A 9,716-nucleotide genomic window follows, 5' to 3' on the forward strand; every position below is an offset into this window, starting at 1 on the left:
TAAATCAGCAAAAAGAGAAGAATTAGGGGAAACTGAATTATGAATCAGAGCAAGAACATATTTCCAAAAAGAAAATAACAAAATGTTTGTTGGATCGTGGTGATAAAATCACCAAAGGGGGGATTGCTGGAGCGGGTAATGCAAATTTTTGTATACCCTCCCCATTTTGCATGTTTATACTAATTAGAATAATCAATTAATTATAATCATACTAATTGTTTGATGTGAGAAGTATTAACCAACCTTATTAATAAATGAATTACACGTGGGATTTGCATTTGCATGGCTTAATTAATAAGTGAATTAATTTATGTACGCATATTAACATTAGAGAAATTAGAATATTGCATGTTATATGTTGCTTTTGTGATGTAAATTGTGAGTCAAATTAAATAGTAAGTATAATTGCTTTGATTGTCGCTATGCTAGATAAATACACACACATATGGGTATTAGCGAAGGAATAACATTTTATTAGTCATTTCTATGTATTAATAACGTTTTGTGTTTCCTTTGCTTAAGTTGACCATTTGGGCCTGCCACAAAATGGCTGCCTCCTGTACCTAACGTGATTGACAACGCTCCACGAGGCATTGGGTGAAGTGCGCCTGCGCTAATGCCAGCAACAGTGGCCTCGTCTTGACCCTGACCAGACTGTACCCACCAAGGTCACCCTGGGAAGCCAGCCAGCTTTTCTGAGAGACAATGGAATGTCTCTTAAAACCGGAACAAGCAAGGGTGATGACAACATGAACCAAAGACTCATGAGAACTCTGTAGGATGATCTCTGATTATCCAATCAGAAGAGCCGAGAACCAATATTTGCTACTTATTTTTACAGTGATTTTCTTATGCTGACGGAGAGGACAGTGACGCTGCAGGACAGCTGTTTCCCTGAATCTTTGACGGACTGAATTGATGCCCAATCTCCTGATAAACTGATCTAATTATATGGGCATAGATTGACGGGTACGATCCTATGGTCTCAATCCGATCTATGAGACTGTAGTGTGCTGCAGGACAAGCTGATTGACTTAGAGGACGACTTTTAGCCAGAAAAGGTTAATATGGTCAATTGTGTGTTTGAATAACATTTTCTTCCAGATTGGCATTAATCTGGATAAAATTGATTATTATTCATTATTCATTAAAATGAGTTGTGTTGTTTATTAATGAGAAATGTTCAAATTTAAAGGTAATAAGGATATTAGAAGTTGCCAAACACGCAACTAACACAGATCCATCCCATTACATGAAAGAGATAAGAGAAGAATTAATATAGGATAAGTTAAAACATAGTTATGCAAATTTAGGGTTTCTTTAGGTTAAAAGATATTCCTTTCATGTCAGAGTTTGGAACAATCATCTGCCAGGAAAACAGACCAATGAAGTATGAATGTTGGTGTTATGGGCCCCACCAGTGAATGTATTGATTGAATGTGGTAGTGAGATCTTTGGTCTGTGACGAAGGGAGGATTTTGGATTCCACTCTGTATCACTGACCCCTAACCTCATGTCTTTGACCCCTGATCTCATGTCTTAGCCCCACTGTCCACAGCTTGCCTCTCTTTCACTTCGCTGCCTCAACAACATACAAGTTTTATATGTATCTTTTTATTAAATGTTTAAACATTTCACCCATACAAGAAAAAGAACAAGAGAAACTAAAGAGTGACACAGTTCAATTTATAAATGTAAATATATGGAGTGATAGCCAAAGTTATAAGAAAGGTATCCAACTTTCCACCACACTTCAGAAATCTGTCACTTTCCCCCCAACTCAGCCTTAGTGGCGCAGCGGCCAGAGCAGCGGACTCCGGAGCACAGGGCTCACTGCTCGAGCCCCAGCATTGGCCGCAGCTCAGCATCATGTGACTCTGGGCAACAGCTAACTTAATCTCCCCAACTGCCCCCAGCGCCTGGATATTAGGGGTGAGAAGTCACACTTTACAAATCTGCAATTTAGGGACATGCTTAAGTAAGGGAGGAATTTGCTAAATTCAATCACTTTTAAGTGCTTGTATTTGGTCTTGAGGGAAACAGCTTCTGTATTTAATGTTACCGGTGTCTCTTTTTCCTAGGCTGTTGTACTTTATAGGGAGTGGGTGCTGATGGCTTCTTCCACTTACCTTCTGGGGATCAGAGAGTCTGCCTTTCTGTATTTAGGTGAAATTTGTTCTTTGTTGATTCTGTTTTTCACTTTCGATTTGAATTTAGGTGCAAGAGTTTTCACGATGCCAAAAGAGTTACAATGTTCCGCCAGGGAGGAGGCATTTTCAAGTATCAGCCGTGCCAAGTGCCACGCATCTGGAGTTAGTGTAACACATTGTAGTGCATCTCACCACATTCATGCACTAAAGTACATTTGTCACACCTTTTTAGTATTTCTTGAGGCGTTTTGCTTTCATTGAGGCTTGAGCGCAGCCAGCCTGTATTTGTTTAATCTTATTGCAGTCTTGGCTGGGCCAAGAGAAGTGACTGGGTTGTCATGGAAACGTCTTCTGGTCCCAGCTTATTACAATATATGGGCATTGTTTCTCGCGCACACGTCCGGAAACAATAATCAAAGTGTCTCTGAGCACATGCTCTGTTCCCACCTTCAGTCGAGGGATGGACCGGCCTATAGGACAGTGTGGCTGTGCCAGGACTAGTCTCACAGGTCAGTATGAGGGCCATGGTGTTGACCACTTTGTGCCTGTTTCATGGACTGGTGGGACATTTATTTACTGTAGATTTTCCTGATATTATCACATGGACAGTAATTTGTATCGCAACCAAAACCCTGATCACCAGCGCATTACCTGTATCCATTGGGGTGTTTCAGCACCCCCTGCATGCCTTAATGATTGTGCACCCCTCCAATTTGAAGACTGTGAAGAAGACCTACATTGGTCAATTCCCGAGGCTAACTTTTCGCCAACCATGGCCTAATGAACGCTGGTGCTCCAGATTAAATCCCCCACCCTAAACCACTCCCTAAGGGTTTCCAACGGTCAAACTAAATCAGACACACCAGGGAAGCACACTTTTAATCGACCAAGACACTCTTCTATCATAGACTACACCCTGATATCTATCGGCATGTGACACCGGGTGGTGGACGTTGCTGTTCTGACCCGACACAACAGCGACCACAATGCTCTAATCTTGGACTTGGAACTGCCATTTAACGAGGAAGTCTCTGGTCTAAACATACTGACAGATGACAGAGTAACCTACACCAACAATAGAAGAAGAGTCCGGTGGTCACCCATACAGCAATCCCGTGTTAGGATGGCTTCCCTATACGAGTTAGTGATTCTGTATCTAGTGGCAGCGGAACAGTCCATTTCCAGGGATGGTACATTCATCTCCTTCACTTGAGTTGTAGAGACCCATGAGGTGTTGTTTTCCACTCTGGCTGATATATTTTTTCCCCGTCATACCCAAGTGCATGTAAAAAGACCAACACCCCTGGTTTAAGGACAGTTGTTGAATGGCCAAGTGAGCATTGATAGAGGCAATCAAAACAAGAGATAGACCCCTAATCAGAGAAAAGAGGGCGCTGTACAGAGCTAGCATCACCGGAGCAAAAAACAGTGGGAGCTGGACAAGTGGGATACTTTGAAACAGGCCCTATCCACCCATGGCATGAAGGCTTTCTGGTGTATAGTTAATACAGGTAGCAGGTAAAGGGAAGCAGGCCATCCAACCAAACATTGCAGCCGATGTCTGGAAACAACATTTTGAGGCCCTGTATCTTAGGGTGGAGGATGAGGGCACGAGTAAAGTTAAAGATTTTTCTCCACCACAGGACATCTGCTCCGAGGCCCCTTCGATAACGCTTACAGATGTTACCAATGCCATAAGCAAAATTGCCCCATCCAAAGCTCCAGGTCTTGACAAGATCCCAGGAGAACTTTTTCGCACCGAGCCCACTATCTGGGGCCCCTATTTGTGGACCTTGTTCAACGCCATACTGCAGGGAATGGCAATCCCAGCAACGTGCACTGGCGCGGAAATTTTGCCGGTTCACAAGAAGGGCTCACCACTTTTCCCCTCCAACTAGAGACCCATACGTTTAATTGACGTTAGCCAGAAAATCTTTGCCCAGGTACTGTTGGATCGTCTCCAGACCTGGATGGACGAATTTAAAATATTGAGCCCATTCCAAGCTGGCTTTAGGAAAAACACATCCACTATAGACCAAATATTCAGGCTCTAACTCTTGTCCTGGAAAACGTTGACCAAAGAGGCCTCTGTCTGATCTTTGTGGATCTAAAATCCGCGTTCAATCTGGTACCAAGAGATAAACTGTGGGCTGTCGTAAGTGATCTGGGAGGGCCGTCATATCTGTGCTACATGCTTAGGTGTTTGCACGAAGGCAATTATGCCCAAATCAGGTCCGGCAAACGCGGTGAACTTACGTCTCCCAGAGCTATAGATAGAGGGGTAAGACAGGGATGTGTGCTAGCGCCCATCCTTATTTGTCTATTTATAAATGCACTTGTAGATCCATTGAATGCTGGGAAGGATAATGATGCACCCAAGATAGCGAACTACAAAGTACCTTCCATGATGTTTGCCGACGCCACTCTCTTGCACTCAAAGTCACCGATGGGTATACAGATTCCTCGACAACTTCAAGGCTTTCTTTGACAGTAGGGGCCTTGTGATTAACTGCCAAAAGACCACATGTATGATCTTTAATCCAACTAGCTCAATTTACCCTAATCCCAGCTTGCACGGTATCCCACTGGATAGGGTCTCTGTATTTGAGTATCTTGGGGTTACTTTAATGGAAAAAAAGGACTGGGGGCCCTAATCGATAAAAGAAGTCTGAAGCTAGCGCAGAACACAGGAGGGTTGATGTAGATATTCAGGAACTCCTTCCATAAACCTATAGGACCACTTTTGGAAATCTATAAAGTGAAAACAAGAGGCGCTGCAATGTACGGGGCTGAACTCTGGGGATATAGTTCTCTCAGAAATATCACCAAGTCCGAGAACACTTTTATCAGGCACTTATTTGGTCTACCCCTCAGCTCTCCCATTACACCGCTTCGTTTGGACTTGGGGGTTAAGCCAATTGCAGACGAAATTGCCCTTAGACCCCTGAGTTATTGGCGTCGCATGTGGGTAACCCCGGAACTGGCTGTGTATAGGGACGAGTTAAAGGAGATCCTGGCCTGCAGGGCGGAGGGAAACTACCGTGGCTAGCGTATGTCAGGGACTCATTTTTGGAGCTGGGCGGAGCGAGTTTATGGCATAACTCTGAGGAAGCTTGTACTACAATTGCTAGAAAGGAACTAGTTTGGAGCTACAGGGAGGGCAAACTTGCCCGTTTACAGGGGTGCGCAGCAACAGGTTCTCTAACAGTTGCGTTTCTGAGAATAAAAGACCAGTACATCTTAGAGTCTGTCCTGGATGAGATTCAACCTGCGCTAGCGAGGAAACTGTATATTCAGTTTAGACATGAGGTTCTCCCCTGCGCGCTTTCTCTAACAAATGGGCATGGACACTCTGTCCAGGTTGTCCGGCCTGTAACAATGCAGTGGAGTCAGAGATGCATGTATTCTTTTACTCCCATGGCTAATGAAAATCCAGAAGCCATCGGCTGATCCAAATAATGTAGAAACCTTGGGACCAAACACTGTGTAGAGGCTTTTAGATTGCTTAAATACAACACTCTATCCCCAATTGTATTTGCGGTGTCACGCTTCCTACTCTCTATGTGGTGTATGCGCACGTCGCTTCTGAAAATGAATGCACAGGATTAAGCTGACAAGACTCTCTTTTTCTATTTTTAATCGGGCTCCCTCCATCTTTCTTAAATTAATTTTTATATGTGATTTTAAAGAGTGCTTTTTAATGTTTTATTATTCTGAGATTTATCAGATCTATTTCTGTGCATTAACTGTATATTTTATTAATAACGCACTATGTATGTGTTGTTATGTAGCTTGCTTATTTATTGGGTTGCGGGATAATAACTTCCAATAGTAATACCGGACCCTGGGGCCTTGGGTTTAGGCCCTGGTGGATGCTTGTGTGTGTTATCATTTTTATGCACTTGCATCATTTTTATGGTCTAATGACCGCAATAAAGTATTTGAATTGAATTGAATATCAAGTCTTTCTACAAATTCGCCGATCGTTTCACCAACGTTCTGTTTTTCTTGCCTGAAAATATATTGCTCATAATAAAAATTTGGCACTGGATTGAATGTTATACTGAGCACCTCTTTGATTTGATGGTAAGACGCCTCTTGAGCTTGTAATATTTTCTTTATCAGTTGCTTCACTCCTTCACCTGCAAGGTTCTTGAGGTATTTGATTGTCTTTTTGTTATCTCCTTCTTCCAGCGCATCAATGAACTCATCAAACGTTTCAACACAGGCAGTCCACGACGCGCCAATATTTTGTTTCGTGGCTGTATGAAATGGAAGCGGTGGTCTTAGGAATGCATCTGCTGTTCAGCGTAACCTGGGACTGCCGGATAAACTAATAATAAACATTGAGGTTGGAGGTAGAAGGATATGGAACCAAGATGATGAAAACCACACAAGTAACAGTCAAAATGACAAAGTATGGTCGTGGTTACCAAACAACTTAAATGGAAACAAACATGAAAAGACTGCCAAGTGTCCTTTTTAGCAACAGCTCCACTATCGTCTCGTGGAACATAGCGGGTTTAAACCTTGATAAAATATCTCGGTTGCTAGGTATCCAACCTTCAATAGTATGCCTGCGGGAAACTTGGTTAGTCGATAATTTTGACCAAATAAACTACTTCTTCATCAAAACTCCAGCCATAAGGACCAGACGAGGACATGCAAAGGGAGGCCTGGCTATCCTGTTATCAGAAGAATTAAGCTGGGACCAAAAAATAGTTCACCTAACTAGCCCTAATGTACAATGTCTTAACCTAAAGCACTTAGATAAAAATGCTCGTACTAAGTCAATATTTCTGTTTAACGTTTATGTTCCTCCAGGGTTTGAACACGATACAATACTCTTAAACACATTCGACCAAATAAATATCACCCTCGGTTCTAATGATAATGCACAGATACTCCTAATGGGTGATTGTAATGCAAACATTTCTAATTCTTTACTGCATTCATTTCGGAATTCCGTCCTGCCCTATCCCAGCGTCAGTTTTCCCAGACCATATCAGAACTAATAAAAGAGGGAAAATCATATTGGAACGAATCAATTAAATCAACGGGATAATTTGAAACGGGAGAACGAGAGGAGATGTGCCAAGTTCATATGTGCGGAAGGGTCCATCAGGGCTATCTAGACTGGACTATATTATCAGCAGTTACGACTTATTCAATACATTTCGCAGTTTATCTACACAATTTGTCCAAAGCAGTGACCACGCCATACTTCTTCTGGAAATAGACCTCCGTCTTCAGCCAGTTTCTATATGGTCTCTATCGCATGGTAGGGGAGAGGTATTAGTCAAACAAAAGCCAGACCAAATATTTTGGAAGAGCGAGAATTTGAAGCAAATTAACAAAGAAATTAATAGGATAATTGAGTTCCTGTCACTTGAGCAAACCAACAAGAGAGCCAATACAATCTCCTAGTTTGAAAGTACTAAAATCTTGATATCGAGTACTAAGCGGAGGAAGTCTCTTCCCATTAAAAATAGTCCCTTAAAATAAGAAAGACTCGATAATTAACCTCCTTTCTAGGAAATTAAATAAGCTAATCAGGCCGCAATTTACAAACTTCTCTCCGGCTAGGAAGGCCGAAATTTCCACCCTGAAGAAAAGACAAAAAAGGCTCAGCATGAAAGAAAATAGGACACAAATGGACAGATACTGGATAGGCCTGAAGAAGTAGTGCGACAAAAAAACACTAAGGCCTTCTGGGGCATAATTGCAGCAGCCAGTGTAAATAAAATATCCCTGACTGCAACTCCAGTCACACAAAAAGAATGAGGGGGATATTATCTAGAAGTGGTGATAATTAACCACTACTTCACCGGTGTGCACGGAGGGGATTACCAAGGGTGTATGCCCTTTCCCTGCATCACAGGCCGTATGATGTTGGGCTGGGCGTACTCTGTGGAGGCCGAGCCCCTGTGCTACAGTGAAGTTGTGTGGCGTGAGCGCTGTGCTTCAACGGCTAAGGGGACCCTGCTGCATCAACTGCGATGGGAGGTCCACCAGCGTACTAGGCGGCGACTGCTGTACCCAGCCGAGTGAAATCACACCTGGATGAGGCTCCTGCTGGCTGAGTCACAGATTTGGAGAGAGTGCAATGGATTGTGCCACGGTGTCAATGTCAAGGTAAGGAGAAGGTGGGACGCGTTGCGCAAGAGGGCTGGTGGGTGAGTCGCTCATGCCTAACACACGTAGATGACACACCCCCAGTGGTAGCTCTTCCGCTGTGGCATAAAAGTGCTGCCCCACCGCCTCAAGCAGTGCAGAAGAGTAACAATCATCACATCATGATAACTCAATCAATAAATCAATCAGGGGAATTGTCAGTGCGCTACTCACCCGTGAGGGTATCAAGGCGCAGAACTGGGGGGAGTGCAGAACTGTTAGCCGAAGAGCCAGGTCTTGAGTGTCTTCCTGAAGGTGTTCAGGGAGGAGGCGCGTCTGATGTCTGCCGGCAGCTCGGTCCAGGTCTTGGTTGCAATGTGGGAGAAGGATCTGCCACCTGCTCTGGCTCTCTAGATGCGTGGGGTTTCGGCCAGTGCGAGTTTGGAAGATCGGATGTCTCTTTAGGGTACGTTGAAGTTGATTCTGTCATTGAGGTATTTGGGTCCATTGTTGTGTAGGCCTTTGTCGGCGTGAGTGAGGATTTTGAAGGTGACTCTTTTCTCCACCGGGAGCCAGTGGAGTCTACGTAGATGTTGGCTGATGTGTTCGTGCTGGGGGAGGCCGAGGATGAGTCTGGCGGTGTTGTTCTGTAAGGTCTGGAATTTGCGGAGTAGGGACTTGTAAATGTCCGCGTAGAGTTCGTTTCCATAGTCCAGTCTGCTGGTGATGAGTGCGTGGGTGACTGCCTTCCTTGACTCCGGGGGGCTTCATTTGAAGGTCTTGCGGAGGATGTTGAAGCAGCTGGAGGTGACGGTGTAGACCTGTTGATTCAAGGTGAGGGATGAGTTGAGTACGATGCCGAGATTTTTGGCGAAGTCCGAGGGGGTAAGTGGGCTCCCGAGGGCGGCAGACACCAGTTGTTGTCCCATGCTGAAGGGGTGGTTCCAAGGACGAGGACAACTGTCTTCTTGGCGTTGAGCTACAGGCAGCTGTTGGTCATCCAGACTTCGACGTCATGCATTCCTTTCTGGAAGTTGTGTCTGGCGGTGGTGGGGTGTTTGGTGGGGGAGAGGATGAGGATGAGCTGGGTGTCATCAGCGTAGGATACGATGTTGAGGCCGTGTTGTCGGATGATGGCAGCGAGGGGGGCCATATAGATGTTGAAGAGGGTCAGGCTCAGAGCTGACCCCTGTGGGACTCCGCAGGTGATTTACCTGGGATCGAAAAGGAAGGGTGGCAGTCTGATCCTTTGGCTTATTCCGGTGACTAATGATCGGATCCAGTCTAGGGCTGTTCCTTGTATACCGGGGTCGTGTAGTCTGGCAACTAGTGTGTGGTGGGATACGGTTTTGAAGGTCGCTGAATGGTTGAGTAGGATGAGGGCTGCGGAGTGGCCTTTGCTCCAGGAGGGTGTGGATGTCGTCTGTAGTGGCGAGTAGAGCGATCTCGGTG

This window comes from Triturus cristatus, chromosome 4_1, assembly GCF_964204655.1.
Source record: "Triturus cristatus chromosome 4_1, aTriCri1.1, whole genome shotgun sequence".
Classification (NCBI taxonomy): domain Eukaryota; kingdom Metazoa; phylum Chordata; class Amphibia; order Caudata; family Salamandridae; genus Triturus; species Triturus cristatus.